At 45.9% G+C, this 25,688-nt stretch overlaps 1 long non-coding RNA gene across 1 annotated transcript in view; it reads left to right on the forward strand.

The window, feature by feature from the left end:
* The first annotated feature begins 12,985 nt into the window (after positions 1-12,985).
* The window catches only part of LOC146858029 (uncharacterized), a 162,737-nt gene continuing 150,034 nt past the window's right edge, over positions 12,986-25,688 (forward strand). Inside the window, exon 1 of the long non-coding RNA XR_014979981.1 lies at positions 12,986-14,023. This is a non-coding gene — a long non-coding RNA (uncharacterized LOC146858029). The remainder of the gene's footprint in view (positions 14,024-25,688) is intronic.

A 25,688-nucleotide genomic window follows, 5' to 3' on the forward strand; every position in this document is an offset into this window, starting at 1 on the left:
GTCGCAAGTGGACCGAAGGATTTTGCGGCGTGGCTTCTCCTTTCAGACGGCTGCTGCGACTGCTGCCCTGACTGCCGTCCTGCCTTGGCCCCGGTTTTTGTGATGATTTGGTAGAGCGAGACGATAGACGGACCTCCGACTGGCGTAAGAAGATACTTAGTTAAGTATTTGATTGGTGGGTCGCTCCCACAAATTTTGTTTATTTTGGGGTCTTTGAGTTTCCTTTTTGTATTTCAATTGTTGCAATAATTGAAGCCAAGGGGTGAGTACGTTTGTGCTGTTTTGTTAAGAATTGACACCCCCTCTTTTTGAAGTTTGTAGAATAGTCCAGAGAAATAACGATGCCTGGTCTAAGTAAGTTCCGTCGATTTTGTTGCTTAGGTTGTACTAGGGACTCCCAGCTCGAGGACTCTTGTCCGATTCCTCCGGTTGGAACTCCCACTTATGAGCTCTATTCAAAACATGGTATTGGCCCCATTACTTTTAACAAAACATGGGTCCGATTATATACCAGAAGAGATGGTGTTTTACAGTGGCCACAAAATGGCAGTTTTGAGCCCAATATATTAGACAATTTAGAAACCACTTTGTTTAGAAGAAAAGCCAGGCCGGCAATGTTTGACTCGTTCCGCCTTTGGCGAAAGGAAGCCAAACAGAAAGAAATGAAACAAGCAAGAAGAGATCAAAAGGATAAAAATATGTCGATTTTACAGGCTGCCCAGCAGTTAAGAAATAACGAAGCAGACTCTGCTAGGGAGGTATCAGAAAGACAACATCGCATGGCAGTAGATAGATGCTATCCGGTGTTGCCCACTTCCCCTTCAGAGAAGAGTAAAGATATAGAGGAAGACCCTTTAATGTCTTGTTTGTTGAATTCTCCTCCACCCTATGTGCAAACTCCTAATGCACCTCCTATGGCTCAGCCAGCAGCTGCTCAGCGACCTGCTCAGCCAAATAATACTTCACTTTTTCCTCAGCCTTTGTTTTCTCCTCCTCCTGTTATTCCATCTCCTTTAAATTCCTCTCTATCCCCTGCTCTGGTGAGAAACTCTCCAGGTACACCGAGGAGACTCATAAATGCTGTCACAAGTTTCTTTTCTCCCTTAATTGGAGCCCTGAATCTGTCTCTGTCTTTTTCTAGACGACAATCTCGTTGTCAGCTTCCTATTACGGAAGAAAAAGCAGTATTAGGTTCCCTCGCCCGTAAATGGATTGAGAAAGGTCCAATATATAGTGCACGGGATATTTTAAGCACCTTTTGTCAATGGACAGAGCCCATTCAAAGATATGTTTTTGACGTAATGTGCGACACTCTCATTAAGGGTTGGGACGATAAGGGATTAGACACGGCTCCTATGGAACTGATGAAGCTGCAAGCTGATTTTGATAAAGGTTTTATAGTAGGAGCAGACATTGAGAAAGCGGTGATTATGCTGATTGAATCTACGACTTCATTTCTCTCTCTAAAACTCCCCGAAACTGATCTTATTGACAAAACTAAACACTATCCAATGCGTGAAGTCTCCCCAGTATGGAGAGAGGCGGTAGGTGGTGCTCAGCCGGTGGCTGCTCATTTCCAGCGTATATGGGTACATGAACCTTGGAAAAGAGCCGAAGTTTTAGCCCTTAAACAAACACTTCCAGACCCACGTAAAAATCCTGCTGGCTATTATAAGGAGCTATCCCAGACAGTTGAGGCTTGCATTATGAACTTAGCTGACATTGATATGTTATTTGGGACTGTTGTTCCACAAGCAATATGGGCGAAAATTCGTAGGGAAGATCATGCTGCCGAACTAGGTGGTGTTTGGGCAGCTATTAGAGCTGCTGACACAGCACAAGTTGGCGGCGCAAAGCCTGACGATCTGATTACAGCACTTCCCGGTAGAATCATTGATTTAATGAAGACTCTTATGCCTGCAGTACGAGTAAATTGGGATAAGTTAACCGCCTGTAAACAAAAGAAAGACGAAACCGTCTTCGATTTCTTCACTCGTTTTGAGGAGACATTTCTGGATCATAGTGGCCAGGATATGAGCACGGAAGGTGGACAACGCTTATTTGTGGACAAGTTCGTATTTAACTTGCTTCCCGAATTATCGAATAAATTAAAAAGTTCAGAGAGTGCATGGGCTGTTTCTTCTACTGCTAAAATATTGGCTACAGCACAATATTATGAAAACAGGGACAAGGAAGAGAAAGATAAGCAGGAGAAGAAAAATAAAGATTTAAAAACAAAGGTTCTTTTACAGCAGGCTTATCCTCCACGTCCTGCTCAGCACCAGTCTTCTCAGCCCCCACAGTTTCAGAAAGTGTTTCAGAAGCCCGAACATTATGTACCCCGATCTATGCTAGGTCCAAACCAATGTGCTTACCGTAAGGAAGAGGGACACTTTAAGAGTAATTGTCCAGTTTTGCTCCAACGTAATAATGGAGTGTTTGTCCCACGAGGCCGTGGTAGTTTCCAGTCAGTCTCCAGGGGTAGAGGTAGAGGTACGTCCCTCCAAAAGAAGCGTTCCTTTCCCTCTCCTAACGCTGTGAATTCTTTTGACCAACAGAGAGTCCAGTCTACACTATATTATAGTGACTATTATGTTGAAGGTGGCGACGAAAGTTTCCAAAATGAATAGGCCAGCCATGGACAAAGTAAAGGAGTAGTATCAATTCCAGTAGATCAGAATGGTCCTTATGTCACTGTCAATGCAATGGGTATTTCAGAGCCATTTCTTTTAGATACTGGTGCAATGAGAAGTTCTATTATTCATTCTAAACTCCCTGGGGCACCTTTGTCTGGCTTAATAAACACGTCTGTAGGATTTTCCGGCGCCCCAGTTCGTAACCCAGTCTCTTGCCCTTTACCTGTTTCGATTGGTAAATATGACCTGGAAGCATCACTTATCCTTACAACTGGTTGTGGTGAGAATCTATTGGGTTTGGATCTGTTGAAAAAGTTACATGCCACGTTACGCTGCTCCCCTTCTGGTGTGTATCTTACACTAGGTAAGAAACTAACATCGTCAATGCATTTGTCTAGAGATAAGTTTCCACCTGAATTACTATCTCTTCCTGAAAATCTTTGGGCTATGGGTCCGAATGATGTGGGTCGTCTTGCGATTCCACCATATGTTGTCACTCTCAAGCCTAATGTTAAACTGCCACGTATAGCTCAGTATAAGATTTCCAATGAAGGTGAAAAAGCATTATTGGCTATTGTTCAGGATTTGGTCCAGAAGGGTGTGGTGGAAGAAACGAGAGCAAATGTGTGTAACAGCCCTATTCTTCCGATTCTTAAGCGAACTGATCCTTCTCAACCACCAGTCTATAGATTTGTGATTGATCTTCGAGAGGTGAACAAAATTGTTTCACCACAGTTTCCTGTTGTCCCAGACATTACAGCCTTACTGACGATGATACCAGCTTCAGCAGCTTGGTTCACCGTGATTGACTTAAAGAACGCTTTCTTCAGCATTCCTATTGCTAAAGAGAGCAGAGATATTTTTGGATTTTGTTTAGGAGGCCGAAGCTTCCGATTCAAGAGAGCACCACAAGGCTATTGTGAAAGTCCATCCATTTATAGTCAAGCTCTTAAATCACAGCTTGATACATTCCCTTTGCCTCCAGGAGCCACTCTTATTCAGTATGTGGATGATTTGTTGATCACGACTGATTCAAAGGATGTGTGTAAAGATGTGACTGTGGCATTGTTGCGGCATTTGTCTGATCTCAATCATAAGGTATCACCTTCTAAATTACAGTACGTGTGCCAAGAGGTTACATACTTAGGTCATCTCTTATCAAAGGAGGGAAGGCGACTAACCCCCGAACGCATTGAAGCAATTACGCACATGTCGGTACCATCGACGCAGAGAGAAGTACGTGCTTTCTTGGGCATTACTTCCTACTGCAGACAATGGATACCTAATTTCTCTCTATTGGCCAAACCTTCATTAGCACTTACACAGAAAGACACGCCCCATCCACTCCCATGGACTGATGAATGTCAGAAGAGTTTTTCTGACTTACAATCAGCCCTGTGTTCTGCTCCTGTGTTAGGGACCCCTGATTACAGTAAATGTTTCACGCTCTATGTCTATGAGAGAGAAGGTTGTGCATTATCAGTTTTGACACAACAATTTGGAGACAAACAGAGGCCATGTGCCTACTTTTCTGCTACGTTAGACCCGGTAGCTAAAGCGTTTCCTGTCTCAGAGCTACGGCGGCGACAGCAATCTCTATTCGTCAATCAGCTGGAATAGTATTGGACCACACTCTCACTGTCATGGTACCACATGCTGTGGACACTTTATTGAATAGAACTAAAACACAATATCTCACGAGTGCTCGGTTGTCTGGTTACGAGTTGACTCTCTTAGCAAGCCACATACGTATAAAGCGATGTAACACCTTGAATCCAGCTACTTTGTTACCACTCCCAGATGAAAGAGATCCTCAGGATCATCATGACTGCTTTCTTCGCACAGAAGAAGAAACAAAAGGAAGAATAGTTTTAAAGGATACTGCGCTCGAGGATCCGGATGGAACCTTATGGGTTGACGGTTCCTGTTTCAAATTACCCAATGGCGAGACTACCTCAGCTTATGCAGTCACCACATTACATACAGTAGTGGAGACAGCATGTATCAGATACAATTCAGCCCAGGCTGCAGAATTGATAGCCTTGACTAGAGCATGTGTGCTGTTGAAAGGGAAAAGAGTGAATGTTTACACAGACAGCCAATATGCCTTTGGCGTAGCACACAGTTTTGGTCGTTTATGGAAGGAAAGAGGATTCTTTACTTCCCATGGAACGAAGATTCAGCATGGCCAGTTGGTCACCGATCTTCTTGACTCTCTCACATTACCTACCCAAATTGCCATCATCAAGTGTAGTGCACATAAAAGATGCACAGATGACATTGGTCGCGGGAATGCTTTCGCAGACGAGGTAGCGAAAAACACAGCTAGGGACATCATAAGTCACATGTATGTTGCAGGCCCTGCAAATCAGATCCCAGAAAGAGGAATGTGTGAGGACACAATTGAGAGCGTAAGAACGATTCAGGAAGAGGCTACAGAGAAAGAATTGAGTAAGTGGAGAGAAAGTACGGGAATGTTGGATTCGAATGGATGTTGGACAGAATTGTCAGAGCATCAGCGATGGATGTTGCCAGATGCATATGTATTACCTGTAGTGACTATGGCTCATGGACCAGCTCACATTAGTGCTAAAGGCATATGCAAACTCCTGGCTCCAGTTTGGCAAAATGAAGGAATTCCGAAATGTGCAGACAATGTGGTAAAACATTGCATCATATGCTTAATGCATAACCCAGGGAAGGGTACTCCAACTCCTGCAGGCCATTTCTCTCCCCCTACGTACCCCTTTGAAGTATTACAGATTGATTATATACACATGGATCGATGCAACAATCTCAAGTATGTTCTGGTGGTAGTATGTGCATTCTCTAGATGGATAGAGGCTTACCCCTTAAAAGATAACACAGTTGTATCAACTGCTAAAGTATTACTGAAAGAGTTTTTTCCTAGATTCGGTTTGCCGCGAATTGTCTGGAGTGACAATGGAAGTGAATTTGTAGGCAAAATCATGCAGAAAATATGTACGGGTCTTGGCATAAGACAGAAATTCCATGCGGCAAACCATCCACAGTCAGCGGGTTTGGTAGAGTGGTACAATGGCAGTCTCAAACTGTAATTGGCAAAGATTCAGGCCAGCACAGGTCTTGCCTGGCCTGACGCTTTACCATTGGCCTTACTATCCACCAGAACTACTGTACACTCTCGTATGGGACCTAGTCCATATGAAGTGATATTCGGACGCCCCGCCAATATTTGGGGAGTTCCTCGTCCTAGGAAGTACTCAGACATACCGTACCCTATGCTTATTGATTACCTTCATGACTTGACTGCTAAATTAAGTGTTCTTCGCCAACAGGTTCAAAGTGCTCTGCCAGAGGCCTCAACAGACCCAGGTCACTCTATCAAACCGGGAGATTGGGTCTGCACCAAGAACTTTCAGCGAAAGAAAAATCTTGATCCTCGCTGGTCGCCTCCTCGCCAGGTTCTACTGGCTACGCGGACAGCAGTAAGGATAGAAGGCAAGAAAAACTGGGTCCACGCCGTGCATTGCAAAAAGGTACCCTTGCCCTTGCCTTTTGACCAGTGGGTCCGTGGGGGCATAGGTGAATCTGAAGGAGACAAGATTCCCCGGTTCGTACCATTTAGTAACGCACGGCTGGAAGACACCCAGACTGAGGAAGAAAGTGATGACACTCTTCGAAGAACTATCCCATCACATCTACAAGTGAACACTACTAATCCGGAAATAATTTTTCAGGACCAAACGATTCCAATAAAGAAACGGTACAACATGAGGACCAGACCTGAAGCAAAGACTTGAACATTTGTTACTTTTGCCACCAATGAACTATTTTTTCCATTTTAGATAGTATTTGTGCCATCTGTCCCCGTCGCAGGGTCTCGGTAGGAGTCTTGGACTGAACCTGGTTTATGGTCAATATCCGCTAGGTTTAGGATTATCAAATAGCCAAGTGATTGAGGAAGATTGCCGCGAGCGACAAATTTTTCTAGCCAGGATGGATGGTACATCACGTCAGGTAGATAGGAGACAGAATATGCAGACCAAATATTGTAAATCATTACGTAGTCGTTTTGGCGTAACCTTGTGTGTGTTGCTGATTCTATGTGTTTTACTAGCATGTATAGGTTGGATTGTCCATGTGTTACAACTAAAAACTGTTCCTTTATCTACTTCTGTACCTTCTCGTCCCACTAAAATTCAACACAAGATAAGTGCCTTTTCCTCACATGAACAAATAAGAAGGATGGAGTATCAAAATAATTCGTTTATCCAGCTGTTACACCAACACCAGTTAGTTGTCAACATATCTGACTGTTGGGTATGTGGACTCATGCCTCACACTGCCCATAAAGGGATGCCCTATTTAGTATTGCCTTTCTCATATGAAGGTTCAGCATGGGCTTACCTGACCATGTTTTCGGCTGCCTACCACAACAGACATCGATTTCCGATAGGTACATTTGAGAAAGGAATGGATTTTAGCCACGGTACTTTGATAAAGGGTATAGTGGCCATGGCTAAAATTCTAGGGAAGAGTAAGATTCCTTTGGATAAAAAGAAAGCCTACGAAGGTTGGAATGTAACTCATTACATTTCCAGTCTTAATAACAAGACTAAACAAGAGAAGTCTTCCCCAGCATGGACTGTACCCCACCAAGGCAACTTTTGCCTCCGAATCAATAGCAAGGAGAATGACACTCAACAAAACTGTTCCCAGATATATGTATTCACGTCTCAAAATAACCTCCATTGATCCCATCACAAGGAACCTATTTTGTCTGCTATGACAAGGCATATACATGGCTCCCCTCTGACTTTTCGGGAACATGTTACATAGCATTCTTGCTTTCCCCAACGTATACTGCACCCTCAGACCATCACAGACACAGATATGGTAGAGGCGTATTTGATGCCAAAGACACAGCTGGCCAGGAGGGAGGAGATTTCTTCAAAGGATTCAGTCCCTTCTGGGGACCAATGATTAACAGCGGAAAAATTAGGCGATTAGTTCGCGTGGTTGAGACAACCATCGATGTTACTGCAGGTGCCTTAAGTAACATCACTGCAGAACTCCGAGCGGACCGTCTCATGACGTTACAAAACAGAATTGCGCTAGATGTGATCCTAGCAGACCGAGGAGGAGTCTGTAAATGAATTGGATCAAGCTGCTGTATATACATTCCTGATGACGCCCCGACTGTATACCAGGCCATCTCAAAATTACATACCATCTCCGCATCGATCCATCAGGACGAAGGAGATTGGTACCTCATGGGATGGTTATGGGGATTGTTATCTACCTGGGGATGGAAGATACTAACATTCCTTGGAGCAATTCTGGCCATCATATTCTCTTGTTGCTTGTGCATACACTGTGGTCCTGCTATCTGTGGTCTGTTCGCTACCTTATGTGTATCAAAGCCTGTAACCCAACAAACAGAGAATAGTAAGATGATGGTCCAGCAACAGTTAAACGACCTTATGGCAATTGATATCGACTCCGACTCAGATTAACATGAGCCCGGTCATTGTGTTATTGCCTGAGTAATGGCAAAAGGAGGGTCTGAGGTTCTGAAATTTGTCGTTTCTCGATCGCACCCATACTCCATCTTGTGTTTTCCGCCATCTTAGGTTGCCCTCACTCAGGCAGCTGGTAAACTAGATGTTTTTTGTCATTTCTGCCCTTGCGTGTCAGGTAGCCTCTCGTCCCGTGTTTATTAACTAGTGTCAGGGTCTGGCCGAATACACTAATTCATGTCTGAGCTGGATAACCCCCGCCCGAACTATCTGTTAGCTCACACCATTCTTTCCTCTCGCTTATCTTATCTACTGCCCTTCGCTACACATCTCATGCATTTTCTGGCTTCACGACTGTCCTTCTAGAACATACAACCATGTTTTCTCTCCTTGTAAACTGTATCATGTGGATTCTCTTTGCAATTTGCTTAAAGGGGCCAGCAACAAACATCGCCTGGAACTCGAGTCAGTTTTTAGCTTAAACCATTGTTGGTAACATTTGTCGATGTCTCAAATTCTATACGTTTTTAGGTTATCCATTGTATCCATTGTATTTATTATTATTATTATAATTGCTTATAAAGCGCTACTGACACCCTACGGGAAACCTGGCGCTATGTTAGAGAGTGTGTTGGATGAACAAGGAATACTAACAGCACAGAATTTAGCGGGAGGACTGGGCGATAGCCCGGGGATATAACCAAGTTTTAATTCTTTTTCTGAACTGCGTCAGATTATCTATTTGTCTAATATCCAGTGGAAGTGTGTTCCAGAGTCGAGGGGCTGCTATGCAAAAAGCTCGACCTCCTGACTTAACTTTCTTGGCTCTCTGCACCCTCACAAGATTAGATGATGAGGAACGGAGTAGCCGAAGTGGAGTATACCAGCTAAAACTTTCCTGCAGAGATTTTGGCCCCTGTCCATGTAAGGCTTTGAACAATAGGCAGAGGGCTTTGAAATGAATTCTCTGGAGGACTGGCAGCCAGTGTAACTCCGAGAGGACTTGCAGAGTAGAGGAACGACGTGGTCGTCCCAAGGTTATCTTAGCCACCATATTCTGTATTCTCTGCAGTCTCTCGATCAAATACTGTGGTGAGTTCAGAAGCAGAGCGTTACAGTAATCTAATCTGCCCAGAATGGTGCTTCGGGCTATCAACATCCTTGCTTCTGATGAGAAGAGTGGAAATATTTTTCAGAATGCTCTCAACAAACTGAAACAGCTCCCGACTATCTTATTAACATGCTTCTCCAGCGTCAGTTTATTGTCAAATGTTACGCCCAAATTACGTACAGCAAGGTTAGGGGTCACTGGTGCACTATCCGTACTTGGCCAAAAGTTAGGTGGAAGTGGAGACGGAACCCTTCCTGTAGTACAGTAAAGAATCTCGGTTTTCTCACAATTAAATTGGAGTGAGTTCTCCCTAAGCCAAATTGCTATATCCTGCAGGCATGCATGGAAGTCTATCACAGGAACCGAATGCTCGCCTTCCAAGGACAAAATAAGCTGAGTATCATCAGCATAATTAACTAAATTGATGCCATGAGATCTTATAATAGAAGGTAGTGGGCTCATATATATATTAAAAAGGATGGGGCTTATCGCTGATCCCTGTGGGACACCTTGCGGTATGTTTGAGAAACTGGAACGAAAGGGGGGGAGAGCAATTGCTTGCTGTCTATCAGAAAGATAGGAGCGCAACCATTTCAGGGCAATTCCCGTCACTCCCACCTCCTCTAATCTGGACAAGAGGATCCCATGGTTAACCGTGTCGAATGCGGCGGACAGGTCGAGAAGAATCAAAACCGCCGCTTGTCCCCTGTCCGCTCGCATTCGCAGATCGTCCATAACGGTCACCAGGGCCGTCTCCGTACCATGTCCTGGGCGGAATCCGAATTGCATCTTATCCAGGACATTGTTACTTTCTAGGAACTGAGATATTGTTTTACTGACCACTCGTTCCAGAATTTTTATCGGAAATGGTAGTAAAGAAATGGGGCTATAGTTTTTCATGCAGGTTGGATCTAATGTTGTCTTTTTTAACAGTGGCATTACTGATGCCTGCTTCCAGCATGTGGGTACTAAACCCTCCATCAAAGACTGATTGCAAATTTGACGTAGTACTGGAAATAGCTCCACAGACAGTTCCTTCCAGATTTTATGTGGTAGTGGATCCAATGGTGAACCCGAGGAGATACTCATGGCCACTTTTTCAATGTCCCCCAAAGAGAGAGTATTGAACTGGTCGAGAGGATGTAATATCCTCCTTTCTGCGGGGTTCCATAGTCCCAGTTTCTTAGGTAAGTGTCGAGGGTCAAGATCATTAATGATATTCTTTATTTTCTCCTCAAAAAAGGAGGCCAGTCCATCACATACTGTTTCACTGTATAAAAGCTTGTGCGCCACGAAGGTCAGTGGCAGTCTCTTGTGAACCCATCCCTGTGTGACTTCACAGACAACTGTACTAGCTGCAGCTAATAAAACTCGATCTTTTACGCCAGACGGAGTGTCCAGTGTCTCTGTATTGCAAGGCAGGAGAACTAGAGGATTTCAGGCGTACTCTGCGCCACTTGGCCCTTAATGGTCAGGTTCCTCAATACTAAGAGTCATACCTATTTAAAGATGGCGGCTGTCGTGTAGGCCGATAGCTCGCCATGACAATCGGTACGAGGGATTGACCCGGGACAGCCATCCTGCTGCTATAGTAAGTGGTGTGCCCATTTATGGTTGTTGCAGAAAACATATACATGCTCGCATGAGACACTATTTTCTGACATTTAGTTCTTTGCATGCCAAAGTATGCGTTTCACTCTGGCCAGTGCGGAGTAGTGATAGCCCAGAGTTTAAAAATGACATTGGCCCACACGAGTTTAGTAAATGTACACGATACTCCAATGAATGTAAGTGAGGTCTTTGTAGGGACCGGACTGTTTTTTGAAATGTGGTCACATAGTTTTATTAGGGAATACTGAAATGGATGTGTCTCTTTCCCAAGATATCAATAATGTCTGCCTGCTTACACTCGAACATTTGCTGACCTCGCATGTCTTTGTAATAACTACTGCCAATCTGCATTTCGAGGCTCATATAAATACTGTATTCTGTAGCTGTCGACCCTCCCATATTTAAAAAATGAAATCACTTGTTACTCTTACGCATTGCAAACCAGCGATTTAGAGTTCTATACTAGGTTCTCTTGACGATAGTGACTAGTTTCAGGTATACGACAATACACACCTCTCTCGTTCAAGTTACCCTGACATTGCCATTCTCATTTTAAATAAAAGAGGCAAGTCCTTTAAATAATACCAGGACCTTCATTTAGTATTGCTATACACAAGAGGTGACATACATTGACTATACCAACAGATTATATTATTTGACTAGAAGGGTCATTTTCCCCTGATTCCTACAGGACTTACCTTTCTGTTCTTGAAGATAATGTTATATGAGTAGCTGAATGTCTCCATTCTCTCATTCACAGTCCCCTGACTTTGATTCACCTTTTTAACAGATTTCAGCGTTTATTGTACTCTGATTGACGACCCTTGTACTGTATTAGAAGGAAATTGTTCTCGGATCTTCTGAATAATGAATAAGGTTTATTTGTCATGTGTAATACTGCAATGACCTACTGTGTTACCACCTTATCAAGCACAATAAAGAATATTTAGTGCATGACCAATATTAGCGGGCTCCAAACGAACATCAGCATTCTATCTATATAATTGAACACAAACCACCTATGACCCTGCATGACTACTAGAACAAGCATGCACTGTGCACAAACATGCTCTATATGCAATAACTACTATTACTTCTAATCCCCTGTCGCCAGCACCTCACTATCTTTCTTAAACCGTACTATGCCTTGTCTGTCTCATTTGCACTACTGTATCAATCACAAAGTTTGAGTGCACATTATCATTTTACTATTATAGGATGTTCCCAGGACTTACTAATGCGAGCACTTCTTCAATATTTTAATTACTTTAATAAAGGCACTCACTAAATATCACACACTGTGCACCCGTCAGTGTCTCATGAATGGGGCCTGGAATATTATCTTAGTTATACTGTCACATTACATCTTTTGCAGCCTTGTAAAAGCCCTGGTCTCACTGACCACCTAGGACGAAACACGTGTCGGCTGTTGCACTTCCAGAGTACAAACAAAAATCACTTCTGGAATAATAAGGATGTAACTAATAAAGAATTATTTAAAGACAACACAAGTTAATTGCCTTCTTCAAAAAACATCAGAAAAAGGAAACCTTCTGCATGATTAAAATCATCTTTATTACTTAAAGAGGAGCATATGCTCAAACACTCACAGTACAGATTGGGCAGCAACCCTGGATACTTTGAAAGCGATGGCAACTTACACCATATCTCAAGCATGTGGTGAGGTAATAAGATGCAACTGGGAGTAAGCCCTCGTACTCTCCCGAAACACTAGAACCAGAGCTAGTTGCATCCTGTGTGCCAAAATGCATGATAAAGATAAACATTGTGCCAGTTCAAAACAACTTTCGCATAATTTATCTATACCCACGGTATTTAAATATTATTTAAAGGCATAATATTTTCTACAGTTATCACTTTACCTACCCACCACACCACCTTTGTCCGTAAGATGGCGCTGGCTGCACACATCATTTCTCTGCGTAACAATATTGTCCCCGGTGTAAAACAATGGAAATGAAGTTGCGTTTTTATTTGGACCTTCTTTTCAAGCTCAGTCAGTTATTCATTTTACTTTTAAGTTGATGTCAAGAGAAAACTCTCATGCGTACTGTAGTCGGCCTTGGCCTTCTCGGCACAAGAGGCAGCAGAGAGCCAATGAGAGCAGCAGTGGCTGTGCAGGGGAGGCCGCCACTGAGGGAGTTTCCAGCTGAGAATAGCAGAAGGACGCCTCGTCCTCCAGACCCAAGCGTGCCATGCACTGCTGGCCGGCCTGCGGACGCCCCGCTGCAACAGCAGCAGAGTAGGAGAACGCCGGCAGAGGGCGCTAGAAGAGACTGCCGCTCGCAAGAGAAACACTTAAACTCACCCGGATGGGGGTAAAAGTGCCTGATGTTAATGTAAAAAGGCAGTGCTGGGCTTGATTTCGGAGGACGGAAGGGATCGCCGCACTCTGATCTGTATTCCCTACGCCCAGTGCATGTGTATGCTGCCGCTTCTGAATTCTGACCTGCAGAACGACAGAGCTGCCCCTCTACCTGCGCGAGAAACTACAGCTGCTGCCGCACCTGCCCGGGCTCCGACTGCTGCAGCCCGCCCTGGAGATGTTTTTTTTCTGACCTGCATTGGTGACTGGGCTGCCGGTGCACCGGAGCTGGGGATCACTGGGCTGCTGGTATACCGGAGTAGGGGTTCACTGCTGCTGTACCTGCGCTGGGGATCTCCAATTGATTACCAGAATGCATTGCTGAGCTTGGGTGTGCGCCTGCCTCGGGGATCTGTTGCGCCTTGAATTCCTAGGAATCCACCGCTGGGCACACGCCCCCTGGATCAGTTGTCGATGTACCTGTCCTATGGATCCGTTGCTGGTGCGCCTGTCTGAGAGATCTGTTACTGACCAGAATTGATTACAGAGTTGGTGGTGTGGTCGCCTAAGGGAGGATCCAGTTGGTGGTTTACTTGTCCCAGTGATCTGTTACCAGTGTGCCTGTGCCAGGCATCCATTACTGCTATACCTGCCCTAAGGATCTGTTTACAGGTGTCTCTGCCCCCACAGATCTGTTACTGTTATAACTTTCCCAGGGATCTGTTTCTGATTTCATCTGCCCCAAGGATCTGTTTGCTGGTTTATCTACTCCCGGGATCTGTTGCTGGCCTGCGTTGATCACAGACCTGCTCTTGTTTGGGACCCGCACGATCCTGATGTGAGTGAACACTTTCCGGTACTGTACTTGCTCGAGGATGCCCCGTGTCAATAATCTCTTTTGTGTTTTTATTTTGTAAACTTTACGAAAATAACCCAGTAGTTTTCTGTGGTCCTACCACAATTAGTTTTTCGCATGATTTGCCTCAGTAGCAATAATTTAATATGGTTTTTAATTCCTAGTATGAATGGAGATGTTGCTTGTGCCAGGGGTTAAAGATCTGTGTGCCTTTTTATAAAGCAGAGTTATGTAGACATGCTGCTGGTGGTATCCTCAAAGGCGTGTCGACACAGCTGTGGTCTCTGCTACCTCTCCCCCTGTGCTTCACATGGCATGGCTCACAGTGACGTAGTGGAGGGCATTGCATATATTACTTACTGGTAATCTTCATTGCCGATAAGTGATATGTTCATTACCCTCAGAACCGCCCTCCCCCTTGAAGTCGGAACTGAGTGAAAATTTCCACAATACTCTTTCCGCAATTCCCCAAGTGACTCCAATACCACTAAGGGTCTACCGCGGTGAAAGCACGAAAGAAACTTTAATCGTCCTCTGACACATTACTGCTGTCAAACCAAAATTAACCTTATCTTCATACTCCCACCGATAGTGTTTGACAAATGTATCTGTGGACTCTATGTTGCTGCCCTACAAATTTCTATCAAAGGAACACCATTCGCTCCAGCCAAGGACGCCGTCACTTCCTATGTAGACCTTCCCTGTATGGCCCTTTGAAGCGGCAGTTCCTTTACTGTATATGCTTTTGTAATGGTCCGCCTCACCCACCTACCTAGAAAGACTAGTCTATGTGCTTTTTACCTCGATTGCCTGGGCTAAAAGAAGCAAAGAGAGAATTGATTTTCTAATATCCTTTGTTCTCTCTAAATAAATCAAAAGAGCTCTCTTAACATCCAGAGAACTCTGAACTCTGTCAGATAGGTCATCTGGAAGAACTATTTATTGATCTACATGAACATTGAGATCTTAGGCCCAAATCTGGGGTTTTATTGAAGACTCACCCTGTATGGGAAAAATCTAATGTATGAGGATGAAGAGAGAAGGGATCCCAACTCAATCAGGCTCCTGGCTGATGTGATTGCCACTGGAAGAATCACTCTGGCAGCTAACCAATGTGGAGCTAGCTGTTTCTAAATGTCCAGAGGCTTCTGCCTGAAACCCTATTATACTGTAGATAAAGCCCATTAAACTGAAAAGTGTCACTAATCTTTTTACCAGAGGCTTAATTTGGGGGAAGTCTTTAAAGGACTCACTAAATCCTCTAAATGCCACCCAGTGGAAGGAGATAGCCCTTTCTGAAAATCTTCCTGTAAAAACTTGAGTACCTTAAAAGGATCAAGGGAAGCAAAAACAATGTTTTACTCCACCAAATGAAAGTTCATCAAGGAAGGAATATTCCTGCTGAGGATATCTGATGATTCTCCTGCCCCGTACCAAACATTTCAGACAAAAGACACGTGGTCTGTACGAGGTGATCCAGCGATCTGACTTTGGTTCCCTCTTATCTGTTTATGTATTTTTGAGCTACTTGATTGTGTGCCCTCGTCAAGACTGCTCTTCCCTGTATGTAAGCAGTAAAAGAATGAAGGGCATGCCTCACTGATGCTACCTTCCTCCAATTTGATAAATCTAGGTACCCCCTTATCTTTTACCTCCATGGTTCCCAAAGCCGCACCCCAACCTCACTGACCTGAGCCTGATGTTATCAGTAGCGGGATCAGAGGGACTAAGGACACTCCCTTTCAGTGGCGTAATGAACTGGTTTAAGTTTAGTTTAAGGTGAACCCTTGACAAGACAGACACTTTGACACTCTTGAGACATCCTAGTAGTCCTTTGAAAGAGAAGGTAACACAATACGGAGGACGACGGCGGGACAACAGGTACAAGACAGGCACTGACCAGAAAGACTGGTCATCCCCTTACCGCTTCCCTCCAGGAAGCCTTGGCTAATAACCCAAAGCGTATGCATGAGAAGGGAATCCCCCTCTCACACATAGAAAAACGCCTTAGTGAGTGTATCACATAGTCTGTACCACAACACTAAGTCTGTTTTATTTTCACCACACCCTTTTAAAAACGGTCCTGAGGAAAGCCAGAATACTCTAAGGCACTGGCTGAAACATGTCGACCATCTGAAGGACGCAGGGGGCAGTAACTCTCCACCCTTACACGTCCTGTAGCCTTACTTTTAACCGCTGGTGTCGGCCCAGTTATTAAAATTTAATTTACCCTTGGGTACTGGGACCACCACCAAGCCGTTTTAAATCACAATTCACCCAACCTCACTGCACTCTCAGCAATATACCAGCTCCGCTGTAATCAGGCGTCGTAGCACACCCGGGACATACTAGGTGTCACTGGGTGGGCCCGATGATGAAGCATGCCACCAACTAGGTTGGTGGGTGAGGGCTTCATGAATACACCTACAAGGTGTCTGTGACAGAACTACTTTGAGTACTGCATCACTTTGGTCAACGTAAGCTAGTCTTCTTTGTTTAATCACATATAAATCCCTCGGGGACATGGACTAGCTTTCTAGTCCTCTCTCTCCCTCTTGTTACACGCAACACAATAAATTTGTCATCCAAGCAAGGCATTACTTGAACAGCTTCCAGATGCAAAAGGGCTTCCACAGGTGCCATTACCTTCAGGGACGCTCTTCCGGGTGCTGATAACTCAAATTGATACATATTTATAAATATGATTCTGTCGTAGAATTTTGTAAAGTATATTATTCTTTCACGGAAGGGCTTGAGAAAATCCTCTTTCTGTCAATTAATGAAATCAAAATACACACCGCTTTCAAGTGCTTCACTATATGTGTAACGTAATGTGTTTTCAAACCTTTCATAAGGTATGCATCTTTACAAGGTAGGTGTTCCAAACAGAAACATATATAAGTGCGATTGAGCGGTGCTCGTTGATGTGAAATAATCATGCTAAGAATCAAAAAGAAAAACACAATGAAATGCAAAAATGCCTCACTACAATGAATACAGTCTAATTAGCAAACTGTAAAAAGCAAATACCTATATTTATCACTATTCACACACAGCAGCGCAGCAAGCTGCCGTGCTGCGCTGCATGAAAGGGAAAGAGCAGGAATGTGCTGTATTTAACATTATCCGGGCACTCCTGTCCTTTCCTAGAGCTGTGGAACTTATGGCTGCCTAGCACCACTGCAGGCACCCTTGTGTCATGGTGCAAGGGTGTCTGCGTTGTAGGCAGGATTGTTTTTGTGTATGAAGGGCCACCTTCCTACTCAAAAAAATCCTGTGAGGCATTTTCCCTTTTCTATGTGTGCTGCAGAATGCAGCACATGTAGAAAGAGGAAAAAACTGGGAGAAATAAAGATATTTCTCCTCTTTACATCTCCCCTGGGAAGGCGTGGCATTTTTACACATTCCCAGATCTACCACTGATGGTAAATAAGAGAAATGGGTAAAAATGTATGGGTGGATGCATGGGAAAACCCAGGCTGCACCCATAGAACGCTTCCCTGGGGCAGAGTAACGCAAGGCACTGATTTGCGCTTCCTTGAGTTACTCTAAATTCATCAAGCCACTCAGGGCCACACAAGGTGGCCTTGCGTGTCTTGATAAATCTCACTTAGGTTTTGCGCCACACATGCGCTCTGGTACGAGATGCAAGAGCGACGCAAAACCTTGAAAAACCGGGCCCAAAGTTTTGCCCACTCCTTGACTGCATAATACAAGCATGTGATGATTTTAGCATCAACGTTTCGGCCCATGGAAGATTGATTTTAAGAACTGTGACCCCATCAGGTCCAAAGAGATGAGATACACCCTGCGTGATGAAAAATACTGGGTAAGTATACTATAATGAACGAACAGTGTATCCCAGTGATTATGAGTGTAAAATGTCGCACCTTCAGCGCAAATTCAATGAAGAGCTGCAAAGGTGCAAAACATCACTCAGTGTGGGACCATATACCTACCTAAATAATGACGTATGCTCACTAGGAATGAAAAACCAATAGCAGTGTGAAAACTAATCGAGACCCTAATGGAGGTTGTAGAGTTTGCTCCCTAGCAAGTAATGACAGTAGCAGGGTCGAAACCTCCACAATACTTATGTTCAACCATTAACACTAAAAATTGAACACGCTCAGAATACATTAAGGAGAGTGCTGGGCTGAGAAATATAATTTTATCTGAGCAACACGAGCGCTGTGGGGCCCTATAACTATCCTAGCAGGGTGGAATGTGTAAAATGTTCATATTCTAAACAGAACCTTAATATATTAAGAAAACACTCCGAGTGGAGCCAAAATAAAGTGCTCGTGAATTGCATTTAAATCACAAATAATGACATAGGGTAGCTTGGATTGCCTTGTAAGGTTTGGAAAACAGTCACCAGTGGCTAAATGTAGTTAAATAATCAAATACGAACTCTTACAGAGGCTGCGTAGTTTACTCACCAACAATTGGTGAAAGTATCTGGATCAAAAAACGCCACAATACTCGAGTTGCAATTGTTGACATTAGAAGTGGACGCGCTCAGAATACCTCAAGATGAGAGCTGGGCTGAGAGAGATCCCTGCCCTGTGCTCGCGAGCCACAAACGAAGAGCTGCGTGACGCAGGCTGTCAGTAGATGCAGCACATTAACGCGGGCGCGAGCCGCGCCTCAGAGAGCGCGCTGACCTGTGTGGGAGAGAGCCGGAGAGTCACAGACACCCACCGCCTGCGGTGCATGGAAAACCCTGGAGCGGCCTGCAGCCAAGGTCCAGGTGGAGGAGCGTTAATAGAATGTTATTTAAACTTCGCGATCTGTCTGTAACCATCGATACAGGTTGCACTGCAAACACTCATTGGTAAACGCATTAGGTTTCGTCTATGTGACTAATAATGAGCTGTTTTGTTGTAAGTTGTAGCTTGGTGAACAATTGTGCAATATAAGTTTCTGAAACAAGGTTCTAGTGTTATGACTTGTTTTTTTAAGAAAGGAAATATATTAGATGTATGTAAATGCACTCAATGAACTTACACTGTAGTAATCACACACCACCACTCCACCCAAACTAACCTGCCACCACTCCACACATTCACACATTCAAAACAAGCATAAAACCTTTGTAGTTTGCATGTTTTTAGCAAAATCATTTGCGTTTTTGTAGTGTTTGCTTTTCATCGGACGAGGTGTGCCAGGCGAGAGCTTCCCACCATACAGTACAAACTCAGGGCAGTTTTCGGCACAATAGCATTAGAAACAAAATACTCCAAAAGGTGCCCTTTATTATTAATATTAGTCAACAGTGCAGTGCTGCATGCTGACTAAGCAGTTTTGGTTTGCTAAAGAACATAGCATACGTAATTTATGTCACATTAGTTGTCTTTAGATGAAGTTTTGTTTATTTAAAGAAAACCCACACTTTTTGATTGTTCCTTTGCTGTTCGCTACAATAATAGCATAACTATTTCACTACCCTACAGTAAATTATACCTTTCAATAAGCCACCCTCCCCCCAAATAAATGTAACTGGCCATTCACTAAAAAAAAACAACTAAACAATTTAAGAAAAAAAATCTGTGGGGGATATTCACAAGGATCTATTGCCAAGTTAATGGCACTTTATCGCAGCCAAAGTTGCGATAAACTTATCGCCCCAATCACAAGCTGGTGTTAACATCCCACAGCACCAGTTTACCCGCGATAGCAGCCACAAAAAAACATCGCCACAGATGACCCTGGCAACTATCGCTAATGAGATGCAGAGTAGGTGTTCTTGTGCCAAAATCCGCAACAACACCATTTCACAACATTCACAACGACCAGCCAGAACTGCGATAATAACACAAAACAGACGATAAGGCACGTTAGCAGCAGGAAACTAACACCCACTTTGACCTGGTGCAAAGTCGGACCACAGCCTGCACCACAAAGGGAGCACAGCCCAGAGCCACACATGAAGAACAACAGATGCACCCGGCCAACTGAACATGCAGGCTGGAGGGCCGAAAAGGCAACAACATCCGCCGCCAGCACCCCCAGGACCCCCCTCCACAGCACCCCCTCAACCAAAGACATGCCACATCAGCTACACCTAATCATGTACAAAATAATCCGCATGATGTCGCACAATCACAGCAGGTGACATTCATGTGTCTTCACAAAAATGAGCATCACAAATTCACTTTCGAAGCAACAAATGAAACTTTATTAAAATGAACACTGAAATGAAATGAAGACACATGGCGGCTCCCCTCGGGACAATCCGTAGGTCACAGCCTGCAAGATAAAAATCATGATGAGAAGGTGTGTCCTGCGCACATCAAAGGACAGAGAGAGAGCGAAGGAGAGAGAGAGGGAGAGAAAGAGATAAGAAGAGAGGGGGAGAGAGAGAGAAGAAGACAGGGGGAGAGAGAGTGAAGAAGAGAGGGAGAGAGAGAGAGAAGAATAGAGGGGGAGAGAGAGAGGAGAAGAGAGGGGGAGAGACAGAGAAGAAGAGAGGGGGAGTGAGAGAGAAGAATACAGGGGGAGAGAGAGAGTAGAAGAGAGGGGGAGAGAGAGAAGAAGAGAGGGGGAGACAGAGAGAAGAAGAGAGAGAGAGAGAGTGCCGCCCCTGCGCACCCAGGCCACACTGCTCACCTGCTGCCACCGGTGTGTCTCCAACCACTTGCTGGTGTATATCAGTACACCAGGTCACACATCTGAGACAGACCCGTCATCTGAAACAGAGTCCAGATACATGATTGGCACAGTACACACAATTGCACAAGACAACATCGCGTGCCTGCCCATGCACACCCAGGCAGAGGCACCCCAGCCCCTCCCGCCGCCCATCGGAACATGCCCGCCCATGCACACCCAGGCATCACTGCTCACCTTCCGCCACCGGCGTGCAGACAGGAGGTCCCACCACGTGCCGCTGCAAGCCACAAGCTCGGGGCCCGCGGACATGGCACCCTCCACACCATGCAGCCCCGCTCCGCAGGCCACTAGGTCTCACGTTTGGTGCTGGGTCTTGATTACTCAATGGCAGAGGACATACCAGTGCACCCGGCCTCATCGTAGGCTGCACACCCGCTCAGCTAAATAGGTGCCACTAACTCTGGGATCCCGGAAGCGACGCCACATGGTGGTAGGCCCGCGCTGCCTGCTGGCTCTGGCCTACACTGCGGTCCAGCAAGGCACACAAAACCTGAGCTGTCCGGACCGCCGGGCCGGGGCAACACCCGCTCAGCAGCTTAAGGTGCCACTAACTCAGTGCACCTAAAGTCACCGTCCCGTGGCGGGGTGTCTGTGCCGGCCGCAAAGCTTCGGGTGCCACTAACCCTGTGCAACCCCAGTCAGCGCCACGTGGTGATAGGCCTGTGACGGCCACAAGGCCTCTGGTACCACTATCCCTGTGAGCAACAACTCATGGGCCCTTTATGATTAAGAACCATGGAGCGTCCGTCATCCAGTCACCACCGGCAGAGGGGAAAGAGACGTCATCGGCCCTTTATGTTGGTGGAGTCACATGGCCTCTGAGGCCTGTGCAGGATGGGTGTGGTGTGTGTGTAAACCTGCCCTCAGGGAGTGGCTGTGACATGCTGACAACTAGAACAGTGACATGGACACCACCAGCGAGTACGCCTGCGATAGGTAGCAATGAGGGCCCCCCTCGGAGCGTAAGCGGAGTGGTCTGGCCTGCCGTACGTCGGACCAGCACAGGGCTTGCAACAATGGCTTCTGGGCTCTGGACGTGGTTCAGTTCATGTCCGGACATGGAAGTAACTGATGCGTGTGTCCCGTTGTAGTGTCCACGGCACCCGGTACACAATATGCGACTGGCATCCCACAGGATGAGCATCATTGACGCAAGGGAAATCACTGTCCCTACATTCATCCACACATTCATACATGAATGTTGAAAGACATAACACAGCAGTGCGTCACTAGTTGTTTATTGCACATCCAGTGCAGTTCTGCAGCTGGTGCGGTACAAGGCAATGCCGAGCACACTACACAATATGGGCCCGTGTAGGGCCAGCCAGAGTCCATCCGGGGATGACAAGTACTGCGGAAGAGGAAGGGTGCAGTCCGCAATCTGGTCGCCGTGTCATTGGTCATCAACCACGATATGGCAGTCCATGTCGCTGTCCAAGGTGAGTGCATCTGAGTGTATCGGGGGTCAGTGGAAGGTCATGAGGCCATGTGCAGCACCAAGCAGAAACAGGCCAGGTGGCGGAAATGAATGCTAGTGCCTCCTGATCACAAACCCATCCACGTCCTCGTCCCCGGATGTGTGCTCTGCCCCACCTGTGGGTGTTGCAGTACCGGCTGAGACACTGTGTGCCACTGACACATCAGGTGCCAGAGTGGATACGTCTGCCGCACTGTGAGGCAATGGCACACCAGGGTCGGAGAAGTGGATGGTGTGAGGACAGCAGCATTCAACTGAGCCACGCCTTGTGGCAGCAATGCCATGATATGATCTGCAGGGCATGGTAGATCCCAGCTACATTTCGCTGATGTACAGTGGTGGCTGCCATCCTTTCCGCCTCCATCCGCATCATGTCCTCCATGAGCCTTTGCATGTGTGCCAGCTCACGGCTGGTATCGCTGGTGCCCTGTGAGTGGACAGGTGTTCTTCTCTCCGCATCATGACTCCAGCGATGTCAGGGCTCGTTGGAGACCATGGAGTGGGCCTAGACACCCATGGATGGCGTCCGGTTTGGTGGCCATGAGGTCGAACCCCACCCGCACCTGCTCAGCCGTCTCCCTCTGGGCCTCCAGCACACGGCGTTGGAAGGCCTTGTGTTGATCCTGGGGGTCTTGGGAGACTGCCTGGGCCGTGGGTGCCTCCTGCTGGGTGACTTGGGTAGTGGGTGGGGTCTCCTCGATGCAGCTGGTCAGCCCTGATCCTGGAGCTGAGTCGCGGATGATGTCAATGATGTCTAGGAGGGCTTGTGCGTCAATGCTGGGGTTGTCCTCCTTGTCATCAGTGAAGAGTGGCTGGGACTGCTCTGCAGGGGGTGTTGACGGTGTGAAGGGGAGATGGTGTATTGCAATGTGTCCACATATATGTAGCCGCATGGTACATGTTGGCATTCAGACAGCATGGCATTGTACATTGTGACACTATGGATCTGGGCAATGACCCAGAGTCAATGAGGGTGTGCACTGTGCTCTGCTTGATTGTGCATGTGTGCCATCGTGGCCATCTTCACCCGTCCCCCCAGTACCTGGTGGTCACTCACCCTGTTGCGGTTGTGTTGTGTCCTGTCAAGCAGTGTCCGGTCCCCCGACTCCGGCCACAGTATCTACACTGATGACTGTCGACACCAGCTCCTCCATGTCATCCAGCACGAGCTGTGGCGTTGGGCCCCCACCTCCAGGCTGCATTGCTGCCATCTGGTTGGCTGCGAGTTTATCCTTGGTCTTTCGCTTGATGTCATTCCATCGCCTCTTGACCTCATCCATTGTCCTCTTGTGCTCTCCGACGGCATTCACCTTGTCTACGATGTCCCACCATATTCCAGTTTTAGTGCCCAATGACACGTTGGAGGTGACGAACGGTTGTTGATGGTGTTCCATCACCTTCGTGACCATGATCCTGTTCGACTGTGGACTGAACTTCGTTTTCCTCTTCTTCTTGTCCTTCCCCCTCCCTGTCCCCGAGGTCCCAGGCTGGTCGTCCAGGGTGCTTGTGGGGTTGCGCTCGTCCTCTGCACCTGCTCCGGCTGCCTCCATGGTGCTTGGGTGTTGGTCAGTTTGTGTTTGGGTGTTTTTTCTGCTTTTATGGTGATTTTTCCCAGGTGTGTGTTGCAGGCCTGGCTCTGCTTATCACTGATTTCCTCATCGCGCTTTGGCCCATCGCATGTTTTTTTGTGTTGTGGTTTGTATTTTTATCTCCATTGAGGTGGTTGTATTGCGAACATTGTCTGCGGTTTCGGCAGACTATCGCATGGTACCGCCTTGTTGTGAATTCCACGATGACACAGGGTTATTTTCCCACGATAGGCTGCGATGTGGAAAGTTACGTTAACATTTTTTGGTGATATTTAGCACACGTTCTTGTGAATATACCCCTGAGTCTCTGTGCAAAGCTTTACAAACATTGAAATCAGCCAAATAGCACCATGATTATTTGGAAAACACACACATATGCTAATTGTAACAGCGATAACGATCTTAACAATTAGGCTAATGTCCTCTTTCATATAACATAGCTCTCGCATTTCTTTAAAAAAAGTACAATTTAGGCATCCTTTTTCTGGGACTGCAGACTCCCTGTCACATCCTTTTTGTTTTAGAAAAAATAAAAGGTGAAAGCGTATTACAAAGGGCAGACGTGATAAACATAACCTAAAGGCTTTTACTTACACAATTGACTTGTAAGCCAACTACAGAAATATTTTAACCCCTCACAACATAAGGGGTAAATCCTTTGAAGCTTTGTTTAGAAAACAGAAAGCCAGGGCTTGAAGTCGGATGAAACAACTGGGATGGTCTCTCAAAGGGGCGTTGCCATTGTAATCAGGGGCGTGGCTTAAAACACACAAACTAAAAATCTGTGCTTAGCTTAGTGGGCCGCCCGACTGGTATTTTGCTGCTTCTGTCATTGCATCTAGATATATAATACAAGTAACTTTACACCTACAACAAGCCAGGACTATTGACTTTGTCAATGGTTGTTAGTTGCATATGATAAATTATCACCAAATTTGGCTTTGTTGTAGATAATATTGAAAATGCTTCAGTCCTGACACGATGAGACTCTGAAAGAACTATAAGGAGTCTTTTTGAAGTTACATCAAAGGCAGTAAAGGCTAGTACTGCTGCAGAGTTAAGATTTTTTTTCACCCTGAAGGCGAGGGCAAAAATGGAGAACCCGATAGGGACCCATCTGAGCACCTGATTTTTAGAACGTAAGTCTCATTTAAAGCCCTGCAGACAACTGTGCTGAATAAAAGAGCGACTTAGCCTAGATGTGAAGTTTGTTATCATTCTTGTAAGCAGCAGATGTGTTTTTTAAAGGCACAGCAACATTTACAGGCAAAGGTTCCTGTCATATCGTTATGCCTGACCCTGGTAACCAGACAGGGCAGGCAAAGAGGAAGAGGCGGGACTAAGAGGGAGGCGGGAGCGGGAGGAGAGGAGAACGGCACGGAGCGCGAGTAATAAAGAAATAGTATAAGGGAGATCCCGCGTCCAGCGTCTTCTTGGGGGGCCAGGACACCAAACTGGCGACGAGGGTGGGATTACCTGACCCACTACACCTGTCCCCTACCATCACCACTGCGCGAGAAGAGTGCGCCTCTGAAGACAGGCTGCAGAGCACTCTGGCAGCTAAAAACCAGTGCGAGCACGGGCTGACCTGCTGAAGCGGCCCCACGACCTGCAGAGTGCGACCCTGATGCGAGAAAGACAAAATCAGGGTGAGTCCAGCCACATAACTACCCTGATAAAGAAATGAGCATGAAAATCACTCAGTAGGAGTGAAGCATTCACGTCTCTCCGGCGGCCATCTTGAAGTCAGGCATCTGCATTGGATAACATTGGACCCTATCAAGGCGGCCATTTTGGAGTCAGGCGAGCTACAAAAACCTCACAAAAACACACAAATTCTGTGGATTAAAAGCCCCACAGTCTGCTGGAGTCACATTATCACCCACCATGTCAACAGAGGCTGATT

This window comes from Triturus cristatus, chromosome 3_2 (genome assembly GCF_964204655.1).
Source record: "Triturus cristatus chromosome 3_2, aTriCri1.1, whole genome shotgun sequence".
Lineage (NCBI taxonomy): Eukaryota > Metazoa > Chordata > Amphibia > Caudata > Salamandridae > Triturus > Triturus cristatus.